The sequence below is a fragment of the Candoia aspera genome, chromosome 6 (assembly GCF_035149785.1).
Source record: "Candoia aspera isolate rCanAsp1 chromosome 6, rCanAsp1.hap2, whole genome shotgun sequence".
NCBI classification, from domain to species: Eukaryota; Metazoa; Chordata; class Lepidosauria; order Squamata; family Boidae; genus Candoia; species Candoia aspera.
Window position 1 is genome coordinate 82,838,081 of NC_086158.1, and position 20,676 is coordinate 82,858,756.

Consider the following 20,676-nt stretch of genomic DNA (forward strand, 5'->3'; position numbering starts at 1 on the left):
TTCTTAAATAGCTCTATTAAGGTAGATTGGGACCAATCCTCAACCTTCCCAGCCAGAGCCTTAAATTCCAGAGCATAGTCTGCTACTGATCGTGGCCCCTGGCTAAGCTCTCTCAGTGCCTGTTTTGCCCTTTCTTTAGCTAGCGGGTCTTCAAAGTGTAGCTTCAATGCCCACAGGAATTCTTCGAACTCCTCCAGCTCAGGGGCATCGGATTGACATAACTGCACATACCAATCGGCAGCCCGCCCCTTGAGCTTAGTGGCAATGGCATTAATCTTGGCTCTTTCTGAACGAAAATACGGTTCCCATTCATCCATATAACTCCTTGCATTGGTAAGGAAGAACTATAGCTTAGTTGGATCTCCATCAAATTTAACTGTAAAGTCCTTAACCCTCACTCCGGGCGGTCCCTTCGTCACAGCTGGGCGGGAGGACTTTCTTTTAGCTCCCAGGGATCTCCGCTCTCGAGGAGGGGACCTTGAAATTCTCACCCTCGGTGCCCTTGCCTCCTCTCTGCGCCGGGTCCTACTCCTTTCCTCTGAAGAAGGTGGGGGTGAAGAAGGAGACGAATGCCTATTACTAGACTCCTCTCTCCTCCTCTCCCGGGGACCCCAGTCCATGGACATTTTCTGAAACATAAATTCTAGTGACTCCAATTTGGCCTCCACCAGTCTTATATGGTCAGGAGTTTGGGAATCCTCCTTTCCCTCCTGCCTCACCACAGTTGGAGAACTCAGGTACCGCTGTTTCCAAGACATTTTGGACGTCCCTGGTAGGGATCCCTGTGTTTCATCCCAGGTGACCAGTTCGCCTGGCGACTTGCCGGTCGGTTCAGGGGCTCTTTTACCTCCAACCTCCTCTTCTCCCAGGCTGGAGCTCGACACCTCCCGAATTTCTGAGAGCTCCTGAGTAGGGACCCTCTCTGTTCTTATCACCGTGGAGTCGGGTTCCCCCTCACTCGATTCCTCACTTTCCGTGGTTTGGGGATTTGGTTTGCTCATCGCTAGCACTTCTCCCTCACAAAATAAATCTGGAAAGGGGCTAACGGAAAATTTTTTGAGATTCTCAGCTTTATGTAAGGATTGCCTACCCTAATAGACTCAGACTCACAAGCAGGAACTTAATGATATCTGGTTTATTAAAGAATAGTATGCAAATACAGAGAAAGCTGAGAATGAGCAAAAGCGCACCAAATACAAACTAAAAACCCTCGGCTCAAACGTAATCCCTCCCCTCGCCCTGCCATTGCAACCCCCCACCCCCACAGGTGCTGGTAACCGCTTCTGCTGATGTCCTGGGAAAGGAACCTTGAACACACGAGATAACCCAAACACATTCCAATCCAGCTGCCAACATATAACAATCCCACGAGATGGAATCCTCCTCCCCTCCCAGACAAAACACGCATCAGCCAAATGACATGCGAAACGTTACGATGCACCGGCAACATTGGAACGGTGAACATGACAGACCCACAGGTTTGCAAATGGAGGATAGGGATCCTAATTAGTTCAGGAACCCCCTTTTGTGGGGACATACGTACATACACACTGCTCACGCTATTCCCTTTTCGGATAGACAACATGGAAAGCACAGAAAAGGAGTAAGAAATCATAAGCCAAAGAAACTGAATACCCGAGATAAGGAAAATAAATATAAATAAACTGATATAAATAAATACGTAAATTATAGTGAATTTATGGACATCCATATAGTTTTCTTGGCAACAATAGTCATTTGCTGTTGCCTTTTTCTGGATTTTGTTTATATAGTTCCCAGGCCTACCTATAGTCCTAGTATTCCTTGGAGGTCTGCAAAGAATATACATTAGTACTAGCCAGGGCCAGCCCTGCTCCTGAGCCCAGCCAAGGTCAACCAGATACTGAGAAAGTGGAAAGAACCAAACTGGATAAATGTGAGCATGTGAATTAGGGCTCATTTTCCCATCCTGTTAACTATGACATGAAGATGTCCTGTTAACCTTTTTTAAAAGACATGTCCACATGGAAATGCTTTTGTCTTATTCCCATCGCATCATAGAGACAGCTTAAATCCACCTTTAGTTGTTCCAGGATAAAATAGTGTCTTCCTTTTCTCCTGACATGCTTTACTGTGGACATGATGTACAAGGCTTCCTGGACAATGTTGGTGATGGGTAGCAATAGATTTCTTGACTGCTCTTTAAAGATTTGGAAGTACTGGGGGAAAAAATAGTTCCATCTCTCTTCCCATTAATGCCAATTACAGGTTATGGCTCTTTCCCAAATCATTTAACAGGGCTATCTAGTAATATGTGGAGACAGCAAAACCTTTTTCGATGAAAGGATTATTTTAGAAATAATCAAGTCATGCCTGAAGATATTTTGAAGCATAAATTGGCATATATGGACCTTAATTGATTTGTTTAAATGAGTTTTGATTTGATTAAGTTGATTAAATCAAATGAGTCTTTTTTTAAAATACATAACCTGTAAGTTGACAGCATTGTGACCACTGACAGCCTTTGAAAATCTTATGTTAGAACCTTCAAAGTCCTCTAAAGGTCAGATAGTCAAAATACAAAATATGCTGTTAGAAGCTGTTGGAAGGAAATCAACATCTCTCAAAGAAATATGGGAATCAGACTTCAGACATAATATCTCTGACACACAATGGGTTACACTTCGTAAGAACTCCACATTACAATCAATAGCAGCAAAGACCAGGGAAAATACTTAAAAGTGATTCATAGATGGTATTATATATACAAGTAATTAAAATTACTGCAAAAGGCCCATATAAATGTTGGAAGTGTGGCAAAGCAAAGGGCACTTTCATGCATATTTGGTGGTTCTATGAGGTTGTAGAAAGGTTCTGGTCAGAATTGAGAGAGATAAATAGCATGGATATAGGAAAACTTAGTTACGGTCCCGAGATAAGTTTACTGTTGTCATTTAGTGAAGCAACTAAAAATTAGACAACTGCTCAATTCATGATAGGTGAGACAAAGCTGGCCATAGCACAGTATTAGAAAAATGCAGAGGTTCCATCACTAGAGCTCTGGTATGAAAAACTATGGAAAATTGTTGTAATGGAAAATTGACATACAAAAGTTGGGATATACCAGAAAAGTTATTTTTGACTCAGTTTGAGGAAAAGCATTTTTTTTTCACAAAGTGTAAGAGGCCCCGGTAAATACAAAGGTTGCTACTGGAATCTTGCCTTGTTTTTAGATCTTTGTTGGTTCTTAAATTAATCAAGCTGATTTTTAGGAAGAGTGGATTCAAGAGATATGTTCTTGATCATTTTTGGAACATCTCTGTATTGTAAAACTGCACAGCTGGAGCAATACGTTTCTCTATAGTCTAGATTAAATCATATGCTAAAGAATTTAGCTAGTTTTATATTAATAATATATGGATTTTTTGCTTTTTCTCTTTAGGTTTAATTTATTTTAATTACTATTATGTATCTTTTATGCAGTATTATTTTTATTTATTTTTGTTTTATCTCACCAATAAAATAAAATAAAACCCAGGCTGCCAAGATCTAATAATTACTAAATGTCAGCAAAGAGATGGAAAACTAAGTCTTGCCTGCCCTCTAGTGATTGTCTGGATTTCTGCGGGCCAAATATGGTTGACCTGGGGAGGGGGTGCTTTCAAGTCAGTCCTGAGAGCTGCATGAACAAACGCAGGCAGTTTTCTTGAGAGCATTTTCAGAGGTGGTTTGCCCTACCCCTCTTCCTGGGGCTTAGTGAGAGAGACTGGCCCAAGGTCACCCAGCTGGCTTCGTGCATAAGACAGGTCTAGAACCTACGATCTCCCAGTTTTTAGCCTTGTGTCTTTAACCACCACACCAAACTGGCTCTCATGGTAGACCTAAGTCGTGTTAAAATTTCCAGGATCTGCAGCAAACAACACTCTCCCGCTGAACCATCGTTCTTGCTGGCTGAGCAACTAGCAGAACTGAAGAAGAGAAAGTTATACTGTATGTCAGAATCTCAATGGGAAACGATACCAGCCTTGCTAGTTCAAAGATGAACAATAATTTTACTCCTATCTTCAGAGATGCAGATGAAACTATTCTTTCTGCAGCAATATCTACCACTTTGGGGTCTAGAGTTTAAAAATTCAGCCAAGGATGCATTCAGCATAATTTATTTAGAGATCATGGGATCCAGGAAATGGAAATTCAAGCCTAGGTTAGTGGTGGACTTCACTATATGGAATTCTGTCCTGTTCCCATGCACTCACCCAATGCCAATGTAGTTTTTGCAATAAAAAAAATAGTGATTCTCCATGATCAAAACCTGGGATCTGGTTCACAGCTCCAACCAGGAACTGCTTCCTTATGAAGACGCTTTCCTTATTGTTTCTCTTGGCCAGTTCCAAGCATTCCCTCAAAAACAGTCTGTGCAAAGAGAAAGACAGAGCAGACTTCCCCTGTGTGCTGGGAGCAATACTGTTAAAAAAACCAAATCCAGCTGACTCTTTACGGAAACATATCCTAAAGCACGGCACCTCCTTCTCCACCCTCACCCCCCCATCAACCCCTTTAAAGCAATTTCTACTATTTTTCCAACATCATTTAAGTTTCTAAAGTATTTTTGTTTTCTTTCTTAAGCAAACCATCTACCATATGTTCCACCCTGAAAGGAACAATTGTTGACCGATAATTAAGACACTGTGGTTCACACTCAGGGATCCCTTGCTTCGGCTCCGCACATTATCTTTTCTTGCCCTCTTTCAATGCTGCTTTGCAACTCTGCTTTTCTAACTTCCTTCTCAGAGAAGAAATGAAAGAGCACTAAAATGGCCTCTTCACAACACTCCTGCACGTTCTTTTCATTGATTCTCGTCAACACCCAACAGTAATTATGGCTTGATGCTGTGCTGCTCTTCTCATCTGATGCTTTGGATGTGGTGGGGGCTCAGATGACTTGAATAGCAAAGACCAGCTCAGATGTTGCATATTGGTGGCGTAAGCCTTAAGTTCTTTCCCCCCAAGGCCCACAAAGGTAAAGTTTATGTTTGCAAACTTCTGCATTGTTCTGCTGCCATCTCAGGATCAGCCACAGATCTTCATGGGTATACACCAAGTGCCAAAATATTGGTTTGTCCTCCAGTAATATGTGATATTGCCTTAGGGAGATGTGAAAATTATATGGTCTCTCAGGAAAGAGCATAATTTCATAGAGCATTCATAAATATTTAGAAGAGACTGACCACCGGAGCATGTCAGTACAAACTAGTGATCCCCATGACATCTGAATTATGGATTGTTTGTACACCCATATTCCCCAGCTCTTTAGGCATATCTAAATTGCACTGAGCTATGCTAATGGCCATCATGTGCTATATTTGATCAGTAAAAGCAGTGCAGACCATCACTTCCGATGGATTGAAGGGAGGGTTGTATAGAGTACATGTCTAGAGACCCAAAGCCCAACCTAGTGGCAGCTCCTTTCTAACTTTGCTAATCTGTAAAAGCAGGGTGGGAACTGGTTAGTATTTGGATGGAGACCATGAGGAAATCCCAAGACTGTAGGTGAGACTGGGAGTAAAAAAATATCTTGGAAGAAGGGAATAACAAATCAGTTCCATATTGCATGCCTGATGTGCCCTTGATGACTCTAGGAAAGAAGTTCATCTCAAAGGAGAATTTACCTTTAGGGATTGAAAAATCATCCATGTTCAAAAAAGGGAAATTGAAGGATAATACACCAAACTTATTTAACAGCAAAGGTTGAACATATTTAGTTTAAATCACAATTAGGTCATAGACAGAACATAGGAAACTCCCTAATATTAGTTCCCCAACCTGATGCTCTCCAGATGTGTTGGGAGTACAATCCAACCAGCAAATATCCTGTTTAGTGGAGTCCACACTCGGGGGTCAAAATTGGCAGGCTGACCAATGGAGCACTGCAGTGCAAGCCCACCTCTCTTAGATACATAGGCAACATTGACACACATACAAAAGGAGCAGGCTCACAAAGCAGCCCTCTGCCAAGCTGGTGATCTTTACCCACCCTGCTGCTGGCTTTGCTGTGTGATGTGTGAAACAACTGGACTTCTGGACTTCCAAGAGTTATGTGAAGAGAAGGTCACATCACAGGAGTCTTTCCTCTTTCAAATGTAGCAATGAGGAGAGATAGGTAATCTTCTTTTCTGGGACTTTGTAAAGCAGCCTTCCACAAACCAGAGTCCACCACATGGACATATGAGGAGGGCTTGAGGCCCATATGACCTACTTGGCACAGTGCAAAGATGCCTTATTAACCATTTCTTGAGGCTGTGTACTCATCACCTAGCCCATCCCATCATCAGTCTGCTGCAGGCTGAAGCTGGCCTGAAAGTTCTCTCTATCTTGTGCCAGCAGAAGACCTTTCACATGGACATTCTAGGGCAAACAGAGGAGAAGCCTTTAGAGGTCATATTAGACTGCAATTGGTCTATAGGTCTACATGCACACCATCCAGCCACTGGACTCTGCACCTCCACTGGGACTGTGGGAGGTCACCTTGCCTTAATGTCTTTTTTTCTAAGTTCTATCCATAGGAATGTTGAGAAGTTGACAGTCCTACAGCTAGAATTTTTAAAACTCCTTGCATGGTTTGCTGACCCTGGATCAAAATTAAAGGGCTTCCAGGGAGGGTCTGAGTAGCTCCTCCAGCAAAGCTCCAAATCTGGCTGGGGCAGAGCAGTGGGGCTTTTGGCTGCAGTGGTGTGAGGGAAGTCCCATGATGACTGGCAGCTAGATGTGTGCAAAGACTGGGTGGATGGATGTCATTTTGTAGAAGGGACTCCTTTAGGTCACCAGGCTAAAGAAGGAGGGACAGTGGAGTGGGTGGGTGGTGGGGTGGGGGAAAAACCAAGGAAGCCAACAGGGGCCACCAAGGTAGATAGCAAAGCCAGGAGTGCCTTTGGAGGTGCTTCTGTGCCAATGCATTCAAAATACATGATGGATAGTCCCTCAGCAATAAGAAATAAATATATGAAAACTGGCCCTGAGCTGTCAAAAAGAAAGACAGAAAATATTCTAGCTGACCATGGATGAATGCTCAAATTCCACAAACCTTACCCTGACGCAGTTTCAGAGGAGGTTTTGGTCATTTGCTTTACTGCCAGTAGATAAGGGGCAACTGCAAGAGGATCAAAAAAGCCAAGAAGGCCACTGTGCCTATGTGATCAAAGCCCTGCCCCTATTTTACATGGGCCAGGGTGCCATCTCGACCTTCTGGACCTCCCTTGTACCTCCCCCTTCTGTCCAGAAATGCTTCTCCTGCTCTCCCTACAGATGCAAGGACGGAACGTAGGTCGCTAAGCAAGCACCTACCCCAGGACCCTTCTGGTGTTTGGATCCCACATTTCTGAGGGCAGGGGTGGTTCACCCCTCCTGCCTCTTCTCTTCTGCCTCCGAACTCCTCATAATGGAATGGCTTCTGGCCAAGGCCACATCGCTCAGCTAGGAAATGGTTAACCCTCTGGGAGAAGCAGCTGGAAGGCACACTTGAAGCAGCTCTGGAGGGCAGCTGAAGCCAATTAATGCTGGTTCCAGGAGAAGGCGCACTTACCCCCCCCCCACGCCCCCTCCCAAAGTCACACGCGCGAGAGGGCTTAATGAAAAAGAGATGAGGGAGCCAGCAGGGAGCTTGAAAAGGCCCCCAGTCAAGTCCGCCCGTGGATTTGGAAGAGAGGCCAGAGGGCGCATTGAGGGCTAAGACAAAATCATGTCAGGAGCTGACAGAGAAAGACCCCATCTCCAATTTAAGAGAGTGCCGGGAGCAGCTCAGCCAGTTTGAATGGAAATAGTTGCATCAGCTACCCCCCTCCCCAAGATACATGTCCCTAATAAAAATTGTGGGAGTACATGTGGACTTCTACGAACTTTTCTCCTCACCCACCACCACCCCAGCAACCTAGCTGCTGATGACCTTACTGTTGACAAGTAAGTTGCATGACCCCTCCCCCCACATGTGGAGGTCCTAAATACGTGCAACTTCCTTTCCCCAAGCCAGATTGCTCATTTTTTCCCTATAAAGAGCTGAAGGAACCGGCAGCTGGCTGGGTCTGGGAATGAAGCTGATGGGACAGGTTCCCTGAAGTTGGTTAACTGTGAGCAAGCAGCGCCCTCTACCGTCCAGATCTGGACAGCTTCTGCCTTCTATGGCTAATGAACTCTTCATGCGATTTATCCAAAATAGTTGGAAGCCCTCGCTGCCAGATCGTCGTAGTTGATTGTGAACAGGTCCCCTGAAGTCCGTTTGGCATTGGACATTTGCTTCCGAACACAGAGGCATTCAGGTCAGCTGCAGCTCATTGATGTACTTTTATCCTCTGCTTGCTGAGCCCTTGAAGGAGATGAACAGAAGCAGGGACATCTGCAGGGTACACCAAAAATGTCAGAAAGACAGCCACCACCACATGACCCAAGTCCTGCCCCTTTATTATGTGCAACACACTTTTAAGGGGGGGGGGTCAAGTGCACCACTGTGGCTGCCATCTTGACTCTTTTAACACACACACCCTTCTGGTTACCCTGAATGCAAGGAAGTAGATTCCTTCATTTATGAATTTAAAGGGTGGGTGGGTGGGTGGGTGGGGTGGCAGATCACAAACCCCCCTTCTCCTACACACATGATGTGTTTCAGTAAGTGTGTACATGAGTTCTGCAGAAGGAAGGACAAGTGACATTGCATGTGTTACAACATCATCGTGCAAATGATGCAAATTACATAATTTGTGTCGATTGTGTAATGATGTCATGGTGCATATACGTCACCATGGCTTGTTCCAGACATCTGTAAGGATAGTTTCCATGGATAGCCCAGCCCCATGTTATTTTTTAATGTTTTTGTTTGTTTGTTTGTTTTAACCATAGCAGTGGGATAGATGGGAATCCACTGTGAGGTATTTACAGGGCATGCAAGAGACTACCCAACAACTCACTGTTTTTCTTCTTTATTTTCAGTGCTCCCCTATTATTTTTCAGTCCACTTTCCTAAAAATAATTGGCTCCTGTTTGCCTTTATCTATGCTACTGGTGACCAGAGGAGTGCTCAAGAATCCAGATGACCATTTTGTGATTCTTATTTTAAAGCTTTTCTGCCTACTGGAAGAAAATCAAGATAAGAGGAGATTCTTCAATTAGAATTATTTGTTGTTGTTACTATTGTCTTATTATTATTATTATTATTATATATATTATATATATATATTAATATATTATATATATATTAATATATATATATTATATATATATATTATATATATATATATTAATATATTATTATTATTATTATTATTATTATTAGTGGTATGGGGATACCAAGTCATCTTGTATGCCTCCTGAAGAATCTGTATAACAACCAGGTAGCGACAGTAAGAACAGACCACGGAACAACGGACCGGTTTAAGATTGGGAAAGGAGTACGGCAGGCCTGTATACTCTCACCCTACCTATTCAACTTGTATGCAGAACACATCATGCGGCATGCTGGGCTTGAGGAATCCAAGGCTGGAGTTAAAATCACTGGAAGAAACATTAACAATCTCAGATATGCAGATGATACCACTTTGATGGCTGAAAGCGAAGAGGAACTGAGGAGCCTTATGATGAAGGTGAAAGAAGAAAGTGCAAAAGCTGGCTTGCAGCTAAACCTCAAAAAAACCAAGATTATGGCAACCAGCTTGATTGATAACTGGCAAATAGAGGGAGAAAATGTAGAAGCAGTGAAAAACTTTGTATTCCTAGGTGCAAAGATTACTGCAGATGCTGACTGCAGTCAGGAAATCAGAAGATGCTTAATCCTTAGAAGAAGAGCAATGACCAATCTCGATAAAATAGTTAAGAGCAGAGACATCACACTGACAACAAAGGCCCGCATAGTTAAAGCAATGGTGTTCCCTGTAGTAACATATGGCTGCGAGAGCTGGACCATAAGGAAGGCTGAGCGAAGGAAGATCGATGCTTTTGAACTGTGGTGTTGGAGGAAAATTCTGAGAGTGCCTTGGACTGCAAGAAGATCAAACCAGTCTGTCCTCCAGGAAATTAAGCCAGACTGCTCACTTGAGGGAACGATATTAAAGGCAAAACTGAAATACTTTGGCCACATAATGAGAAGACAGGACACCCTGGAGAAGATGCTGATGCTAGGGAGAGTGGAGGGCAAAAGGAAGAGGGGCCGACCAAGGGCAAGATGGATGGATGATATTCTAGAGGTGACGGACTCGTCCCTGGGGGAGCTGGGGGTGTTGACGACCGACAGGAAGCTCTGGCGTGGGCTGGTCCATTAAGTCACGAAGAGTCGGAAGCGACTGAACAAATAAACAACAACTATTGTCAATTTATGGTAAGACTATTTTAAAAAAACGTAACAATACAACAGTATATCAAATCTAAGATATTAAACAACTATCAACATTGTTCAGGAAAGCCTGAAATAATTATTGGTGTAAAGGAGGCACCAGGTAACTTTTACAAGCTATGGCTATAGTTAAAAATTTGGCCAACTTTTTGGGAATGGCTTTGATCTCACAGAAAGAAAGTGATGATCTCCTGTTCAGAAGAACAATTAAGATTTCTAACAATAGATGTTCTGTCCTTCGTTTATTACATAGCAGATACTCTAACGGTACTTGGGGAACAGACTCAACCATGCTGAGATGGATAAACAAACTTCTCTGATTAGAGAAAAGACAATATCTACATTTATTGGTGATTGGAAACTCCTTATGGACTTTTTGCATAAAAATGAAAAAAATGAACTTGTGATTTATGGCTTTGATGATTAGGTAAGAGAGATTATAGAAAGGAAAGAATCATGATGTAAATTTAGAGAGAGAGGTTAAAATCTAATTGTACTTATAACTGCTGTGAAGAATACCAGAAGCCATTTCTTTGTATCTTTATTCTTTCTTTTCTATTTTTCTTTTACTTTTTTCTTTTCCTGCACTTTTAGCTTTCTTTTGAATTTTTTCTTACTTTATATTAGTTTGTTAGTTTTTATCTTCCTTTTTAAAAGTTTTAATAAAATCTATATATCTATATATCTATACCTATACCTATACCTATACCTATCATAGTTGAGTCTGTTCCTTTTATTAATATGGAGAGAGATGAGATGGAGATGGAGATGGAGACAGATAAAAGGAACAGACTCAACCATGATATCAGATCATATTCAGATACGGTTTTCATAGTGATGGATCTGCCACTTGTTTCCCTAACAAGTGACTGTCCAGTTCAGGCCAGAGTGAAAAGTCTTCTATGTGAAATGTTTAAATATTTAAAAAGTATCTAGGAATGGACCAAGGAGAGGTAATTAGTGAGCTAGAACCAAAGTTTCCCATCTGCATCGTAGCTCAGTAATAGGGATGCATCCTTTATGGACCAGAGAATGGGCAGGCTTGTGTTGAGGTTGTCCTGGGGACCCAGGGCTAGCAACGTCTAGCATTACGTCCCCCAAGTCACAGATCTTCAATGTCTTTCTTCGCCACCCCGTTGGATCATGCCCTGCTCCCTGCAATTAATCCATTATCTATATAAAACAAGCTGTCCCCCACTATCCCCAAAATTATGCTGGGAAAAGTAAAATGAATGAATGAATGAATGAGTCCATGCATTCAACTACATCACATCACTAGAATGTATGCAAAGTTATTAGACGTGGTTCTTGCTCTCCATAACCACTTTCCCTTTCCCCAAATCAAGTACTCTATTGCTTTCTTTTCAGCACAGTGGAGGGGTGAGAATTGGAGGAAAGAACCAGATCTCAAGTGAGAAACATCACTGAGTTTTTTTATGGAAGGAAGGACTACAGTGGGTGAGCACTGCCCCCACTTGCCATTGAGACGATCTCCTTCTGTGAAGCATTGGACTAGATTGCTGGTCCTGATTTTATATAATCCAGTCTAGTGCTCTTTCACACAGTTTCATCTGTAGTATTCTCCAGTTCTAGGTAGTAAGACACTGTAGTATGTACCAATTTCTAATCCCCATGACAAATCTAATCCATTTCAAGGAAGTTTTAGAAGTCTGCAGTGAGCAACAGATCTAATCAATACATAAATATCAGGACATGAGGCAGCAACTTTATTGTCTCTTGTTTTCAACAAAAACATAGCAGACAGTAGGAAGCATTATGCTGTGGTCTACTCAGATAGAATGAACTCTACTGCCACCTGGTGGCATATCAACCTGTAAATGCAACAATCATATTGTCAAAGTCAAAGAATGAAATGTGACCCGTTCTGCACAGCATCCAGATAAAAGAGGTCTGAGAATACAACCACAACTCAGAACTCTCATTTTTAGGAACAGGATGACGCCTGCTTAATTATTAATTAGTATTTATTGATTAAATAAATAAATTTATTGATTAGTATTTATTTATTAAATAGTATGTATGTGTATTTTATGGGATGCGGTGGCGCTGCGGGTTAAACCGCTGAGCTGCTGAGCTTGCCAATCGGAAGGTCGGCGGTTCGAATCTGCATGACGGGGTGAGCTCCCGTTGCTAGTCCCAGCTCCTGCCAACCTAGCAGTTTGAAAACATGCAAATGGGAGTCGATTAATAGGCACCGCTTCGGCGGGCAGGTAACGGCGTTCCGTTTAGTCATGCCGGTCACATGACCACGGAGGAAGTGTCTACGGACAAACGCCGGCTCTTCGGCTTTGAAACGGAGATGAGCACCACCCCCTAGAGTTGGACACGACTGGACTTAATGTCAAGGGAAACCTTTACCTTACTATGTGTATTTTATTAAAGATTACGATTACATCAGTAAAAACTAATACAAACTAAAAAAAATTAAAAAGAAAAAATAGAAGGTGCAGAAAAGAAAAAAATAGGAATAGAAATAGAAATAGAAAAGAAAGAAAAAATATGAATATAGTAAAGAAAATAAATATATAAAGTGAGTTCCCCCTTCGTCACAAGTGTAAACAATTTTAGTAACCTATCACCTTCTTTTAAAATGCAACCCATGATCTCTTCTTCCCATATCCCATCTCTTATCTACAAAAAAATCCATAAAGCCTCGTCATTTCAGTCCTGATGTCAGCAAAAGTGTATTAAAGGTTACCAGAGATAACATAACTATCTAACCTTGATGAAATAAACCAACTTTATATTGCTTCCTTTTACTTTTAACAATCTTGATCTTTATTAAATAGTTTCAAACATGAAATTAGTCACTAATTCTAACAAATTCAGTTCTGCAAAAGAAATCCAGCAAAACAGTAATCTGTTTTCACATGGCCAAACAATGACCTGTCTCCAAGGAAATGAAATCTGCCTTGCTCACTCTCAGAGGAATTAGTAGCCCTTCCATTCAACATATAATTGCAAGAAGGCTTTTAAAAGAAAACTAAAACAAAAGGCTTTTTCTGAATAACCTATAAACTATTTGATAGATTTATTCTTAAAGCTATACCTTATAAAGAATATGTCCTGAAATCTTCCCACTACTTCAAGTGCCCTCTTCCAATCACTGAGTCGCACTGATCTTTCCTTGGCAAGAAGTGCATATGTAGATATTTAGCAAGCTTGCAGAAGAATTAGCCAATGTTATACAGTTATATTATGTTATACAGTTGTATAACTGTATACATGTCATAAAACTGTTATACAGTTATACAATGTTATAGAGACTTTTAGGAAAAATCCTCTAAAATCCTGGCTGGGAATTATGGAGTTGAAATCCAACATGTTTGGAGGACACCCAGTTTGAGAAGGCTGGACAACAGTTCACACAACATATTTTTGAACAGTTTTGTTTACATTTTAGATAAAACCAAGAACTGATTTAAATTTTACTATTGTGAGTGTTGGGACAATAGAATACACCCCATGCCATGTTTTAGAATACACCCCATGCCAACAGAATACACCCCATGCCACAAAAGAGGAAAAAATGAAACAAATTCTGCCCTGTGTATTGGTAATTATTTTACACCCAGGCAATCCAAATTGTGTGCCAAAAATGCTCAAATCTTTTCAACTGGAAAAAATTTATAAAGATTGTAAATTGGCATATTTCTGTCTTGAGAAATGCATCTCCTATTTTTGCTTGTTTGCATATCATGTTTTTCTCGACATGAAGAGGGGCAAAGAAGATTACAATAGACTGAAGCCAACCACTTGGCATTCTGACTCAGTTGCCCTTCTTGACCTCTGTAATGTCACAAGGCATTTCCCTCGATTTTCAAGCTTATCTTTCCAGTTACAAGGACTATAAATGTATTTTCTTTTAACTGATAGTGGAGACATTTGATAGCCAAAGTTAAGCTCAGTAGCACATTTGCACTCCTCCAGAAGTGCAGCACAGCTATGCACTGGAGGATGAAACAATTAGTTGTTTATGTGAGTATGTATATAACAGATTTGTTTAAGGAAATATGCTATAAAGATAGGGTGGGAGAGAAGGTGGGTTGGGTTCTCTAATAGATATTCTACTTATTCCCGAAGCAACAGTTCTCAGAATCCTCAGAAGCTGTTGGAAGGTCAATATGGATTGTCTCATTGCACCTCCTCAACATATTGGCCACTAGGAGCAGTACATGTAATCAAAGGTAGTTTAAGGATGCCACATTTGAATCCCTTCTATTCCTTCTTATGCTACCTACTCCAGCTACCTACCTATCTCCAGCTAATTAGACTAATATTTACAGAGCTGTCATCACTTTTAGTTCTTGTTCCTTGCCCCCACAGTACTTCTCTCTCTCCTCTGGAAATTATCTAGATCAGATCACATATATACATATATCTATATCAGATCACATCTTCCAGATCCCATAAGTTCTTCATTTTTTGTAGGCTACACAGTTGTACTTCTGGAATTTAATTTTCTTATCCCAAGAGCTACTTGCGCCACAAAAGGACAGTCACGTCTGAAGATACTGATCCATTTTTTTCTTGAAAAATCCAATGTTTTGGAGTGCAAAGGATTGCACTCTTTCATCTAGTCCAGCTTTGCTCAATAAATTCTATTTGTATTATAAAAGTCCACTCCAGTTTAGAAATCCTATAACATTGAAATTCTTAGGCAGAGAGAAACCCACATTTTGGATGTGGTATAAATCCATGTATTAATGCATAGTCTATGTATATTTCCAATTTGAATTAAATTCTGTGTCAAATTTACTTTTAAGATATAAGGTTATTCTGGTCAATGAAGCATACACCCCACAGTTTGTTAGCTATTCTTCTATAGAAGGGATTGAACATTCTTTTCCAATAAAAGCCATATAGAATCCTGCAGCTGTTTGCATGTACAGAACTAATTTGGTATACCTTGAGAAAAGATACGTTTTAGTAAAGTTCAATAAAAAATAATGTAAGTTGAAATGGAAATTCAGCTTTTATTTCATTTGTTTCATTCTGGCATGAATCATTTTCCAAAATTGTTGAGCTTTACAACATTGCCATCAAATGTGAAAGAATTATTTGACTGCTCATTACATTGCCAGCAATTTTTAGAGAATGAATATCCATATTTGCAGTCAGGATTGGAGTAATATACCAATAATAAAACAATATGCTGTTGAATATATAAAATTCAGGATAATTTTAATGTCCTTTTTCCACTGAAATTCCCATTGAATTTTCCCATTTTCCACTGAAATTCCCATTGAAAATCCCATTAAATGGGTTCAACATTCATTTAATTGTACCGCCTTTGACTTGTTTGGTTTCTGAGTTATACTTCATCGGCAGTTTATAAGTAAGGCTCAGCAGATGTTCTGAATTATGTCTTATAAGATTTTAAATTCAGTCAAGTGTCTAAGTGCCCCCTTTTGTTTTTGCAACTCTTTTAATACAGTGCTGTTTATCAATCAATCAATATTTATTCAGTCAATGACCAGCAAAATTTAAAAGAATGAAAACAGAGTGAAACAAAGAGATACAATAATATGCTACCAACTAATAAAATATATCACATAATAATATAACATTCACTCTGTTACTATATTGATACATTTGTTATCCAGGTAGTATGAATCTAAACATTAATAAGATATATATACAATTTATTAATTAAGATATATCAATTTAAAAGCAATATTTAAAACAAGGATGATTACTTCTTTAGCCGGTTTTGTCTTACTTTCAGCAGGCTGTTTGAAGAGTTTTGACTTGATGGGAATTTAGATACTTGATTCCAAATCTTTCTGGATCTTGGTAGCTGTCATCCAATTTACCTGGATTCTCTAGAGCAGTGATTTTCAAACTTGGCAACCTTAAAATGTGTGGGCTTCAACTCCCAGAATTCCCCAGCCAGCATTCTGGGAGTTGAAGTCCACACATCTTAAAGTTGCCAAGTTTGAAAAACACTGCTTTAGCGTAAAGGGAAGACCTTGCATTTAGTAAAATGGTAACTCCAGTAATGAGTTGTTCCTTGTAGTTTTTAATCAAAGTAAAGATTCAAATTGAGACAGATTACAAGGCAATAAAAACCATTCTAAGTAAGATTTTTTTTATGCTGGAGGAATATTTTCAGATGATATCTGGGAGAGGGCACTAACTTTTTCAGTTGCAATCTTCCCCCTGCCCAAGTTGTTCTAGAATGGTTCCTGTTTTTTTTCCCAAGGGCCTCCAAGGCTGGAAAGATATCTAAGGAATGGGTGGGGATGTCCTGAAGGAAGAGGTTAGCAAGGGACATACTAGGGAGTAAGGAAAGGATAAAGTACATAACAGTACAAAATATGGAATCTCTGCATTTCCTGTTTCTGCCTTGTTATCTTTTGGTTCCTGGACTGACACAAGTAAGGTTTAATTGCAGCGAGGGAGAGTTCCTCATAAAAGAGAAGGGAATGCCACAAACTGAGAAACTAACAGTAAAAAAAATGGTTGAAAATAAAATAGAGGGGCCGCAGATTTATATAAACCATCGTCCTGTGTTTGCCTGGGATGTCTAAGTACTTGATTTGAAACAAAAATGTACTCCAGACTTCCTGCTTTCCCTGTTTCATCACCTAGAGCAGTGGTTCTCAAACATTTTGGTTTCAAAACCCCTTTACGTTCTTAAAAATGAGTGAGGACCCCAAAGAGGTCATATGGGTTATATCTATTGATATTGACTGTATTAGAAATTAAAACTGAGAAATTTTAAAATATTTATTTGACTTCACGGACTCTGGAAAGGGTCTCGGGGACCCCCAGGGGTCCCCAGACCACAATTTGAGAGCCACTGACGTAGAGGATCTTAGTAGTATTTGTAGGGCAGACCAGGAGAAACCCATTTGTGCTCCTCATGGTGTTGGCCCTTCAACTAAAACTATACAGTACCTGTTGGGTTCCTAGAGCACAACTGGGATGTCCTCTGATTTATATCCTTGCATAGGAGCAGGCAGGGGGATGAAGAGAAAATCAAGTGACTGAGGTTAGGTTTAATTCTCTCCCACCTGCCCAATGATCTTGATCGGGATCAATAACCCTAGGAGTACATAAGCCACAGGGGGGAAAAGTAAGAGAAGGGCAGCTGAACATTATATATTTAATGTACTGTGGTATTAAGTCCTCAGAGACTCTTTAATAGGTCCTCACTGACACTTTTGGGCAGAATTACTTTTGCAAAGTCCAGCCAGGTAGCAGAATCCATCAAATTTGAGTCATCTCAAAAAGTTAAGCAGAGCCAGAACTGGTTAGTATTTAGATGGGAGACTCCAGGGAAATTTCAGAGCTGTAGGCTAAACCAAGAGGTTGAACAACAATCTTCTTCAAAGACTTGTCTCCATCTGCTTTATAAAATGTGAGTCTTTTAATAACCAAGTATCTTAGTGCCAGCTTGAAACTGTACTTTTTTTTTTCTTTAAAACAAATGATAATGTACCAGGAGCGTGATCAGAAATTGCAGCAGAACCTACTTTATAATTGACTGTCCGGTCTATTAAAGATTGAGAAACTTAAAAATAGTCAAGAGCAAATCTTACGAGGAATTGAACAAAAAAGTATGGAATTGAACAAAAAAGTAAGTTGGGACAGATTCAGACATGAGGAATTGAACAAAAAAGTAAGTTGGGATGGATTCAGACATGAGGAATTAAACAAAAAAATATGTTGGGATGGATTCAGACATCACTCTATATCAAATTGGGGGATCTGGCTTAGCCTCATTTGAAGGTGACAGGTAGATAGACAGACAGACAGACAGACAGAGATGATAGATGTTTACACTTAAAATTACACAAACACAAACACAAAAAAGAAAAGGAAAACCAACTACCCAAACCAACAAAAACAAACTATAAGCAAAAGTAAGAAAAACAAAAGAACGAAATTAGTAACACATCATAAAAAGGAAAAAAGAAAAAAAAGAAAAAATCTTAGCATGTTGCCTATATATGAAATATTAAACAATATATAAACATTTCAAATTTTCAGGAAAAAAAGAAAAACCTCTATTGTTATGAAATGTCATTAAATCTGCACCAAAGAGAAAAATATTACATAAAGTTTTGATTAGCAGAAAAAAAATGCCTTTTCAAAACTTGATAGATTATACATGTCTTGAATCCTATCCTTAATATCCAGAATGATAATTAGCCAATTTCAGGTGGCATGCTGAAACCCTTGCTCTTCCCCCAACGCCATGTTCTTAGATATTATCAACTGTTTCATGGAACTGAATTTCTTTCCAAAACAAACAAAAAATACAAAGTGTCCAGGAGAGCTGCTTTGCACAAAAAAAAAAAAAACCCTAAAGGGATTAGAACATACATGAAAGAGCCAAAAACAAGGAATCAAACATCCTCCTCCACCAGAGGAGGAAACCAAAATGCAAATCACAGCTCTTAAATCATCTTGTTCAAAGAATTCAAACAGGATCTGAAACTGGAATGGGAAAAGTCCTTTACTTTCATAAAAAAAAGTTTTACGAAGTATACCTGAAAGAATTAACAAATAATTTAAAGACTTGCCTTGGTTAATATTGGACATAGCTCAGACTGCTAGTCAAGGTTATAACTTGTCTTAAAATGCCTCTAGTATAGAAAAGACTGAGAAGGATCTCATGGCTGTTAAAATATCTCTGGCAGATGAAGACTGTAACTGATGAACCAACCTGTACTCAACCTGTATTAGCAAAAAAGCTAATTCACAGTCATGTGACTTAATGTTCTCTTTCCAGAATTACATTTGTCCGGAAAGGACACAGTAAATGCACACAGAGCTCAAAATTCAGGCTTGCAGAGTTGAATAAACCAAGCAACATTATAATAAAGTTTCTTAATGAATGGATTTGTTTTCTTTTATACTATGCAAAATATTAAAAGTAGTAGATATCCCTAAACTTATTTCACCAAATTTTAGAAGTTGGGAGACGTAATAAAAAGTTATACAATATTTAGATATGTAAGATCCTTTTCTCCCTTCACTTGTTATGCTGCAAGAAATGTATAGGACAGACAGCGTTAATGATAACCATTTTAATAAACAGTACTTTGCATTAGGCACCAATAAGTAAAAATATTTAAAGTCTGTCTAAGCTTTAAAGAACCCAGAGTACTGAAGGTGAGAAACAGAAGGTTCATATTTATTAAAGGGGAGGTAAATAACTTACCAATCACTATTGAGTCAATCTATTCCCCAAATTCAGGTCAAGTACAATTTCTTAGGAAAGTACTATAACACATTTGCAATGGCTGCAGTTCTATAGTACCTGAGATCATGAAAGAGGACTTTTAATTTGGTAACCTTAAATCTCTGGACTCTCTGATGGGTCAGGAGTTAAAATAACCTTTTGTTCCTTTGGTTGCTTCAATTACAGCCTGTTCTCTGTTGCATGATGGGGATGATGAATGAAGAGTGGGAGGTGACAACTTTCTGTGATGCCTTAGAAGCCATAATTTACTCAAAAACAACCATCACTTAAGAAGAAATGAACTTGTTTTTCTTTACGCAAGTCCTGATGCATACATTGTTTTTAATGGGAAAAATATCACCCCAATAATTGGGCAAGGAGAGTGCTGGGGAGAGTGGAGGGCAAAAGGAAGAGGGGCCGACCACGGGCCACGGATGACGTTCTAGAGGTGGCGGACTCGTCCCTGGGGGAGCTGGGGGTGTTGACGACCGACAGGAAGCTCTGGCCTGAGCTGGTCCATGAAGTCATGAAGAGTCGGAAGCGAATGAACGAATAAACAACAACAACAATTGGGGGGCTTTTGGGGGAAAAGGGAGGGGAACAGTAGTTCCCCCCAACTGCAGGTAATAGGCACCTTAGTTCTGGGATATGAAAGAAATTCTGCATAGATGTGGCACAAAATACTGTGATATACCAATGCAAACTCGATCATAAGCTGGAGAGCAAAAAAGCATGGAATGTTTGCTATTCTCATCTCTGTTTTGAATAAAAATAGGTTTACTTGGGAAAGATGCTCACTGTATATAAAAAAAATCTTATTATGGACAATTGCATAAAAATATGTCAGAGAAAATTCATTAAAAATGTCTGTGGGAAAATTGCACATAATACATTAGACTTCACAAACTTAGCAACTTTAAGATCCGTGGTCTTCAACTCCCAGAATTCCCCAGCCAGCATGGGAAAGCCAGCTATCACTGTTTTTAAAAAGAACAGAAATATTTTATGCTCAGGATCTTTTGGATGCGTGCACCAGCTGGAAAACCAAAAGTGAGAAATAGGTTGTTTTTTCAAGCAAATGAAAACATGGAAAGGGAAGGGTCTCTTA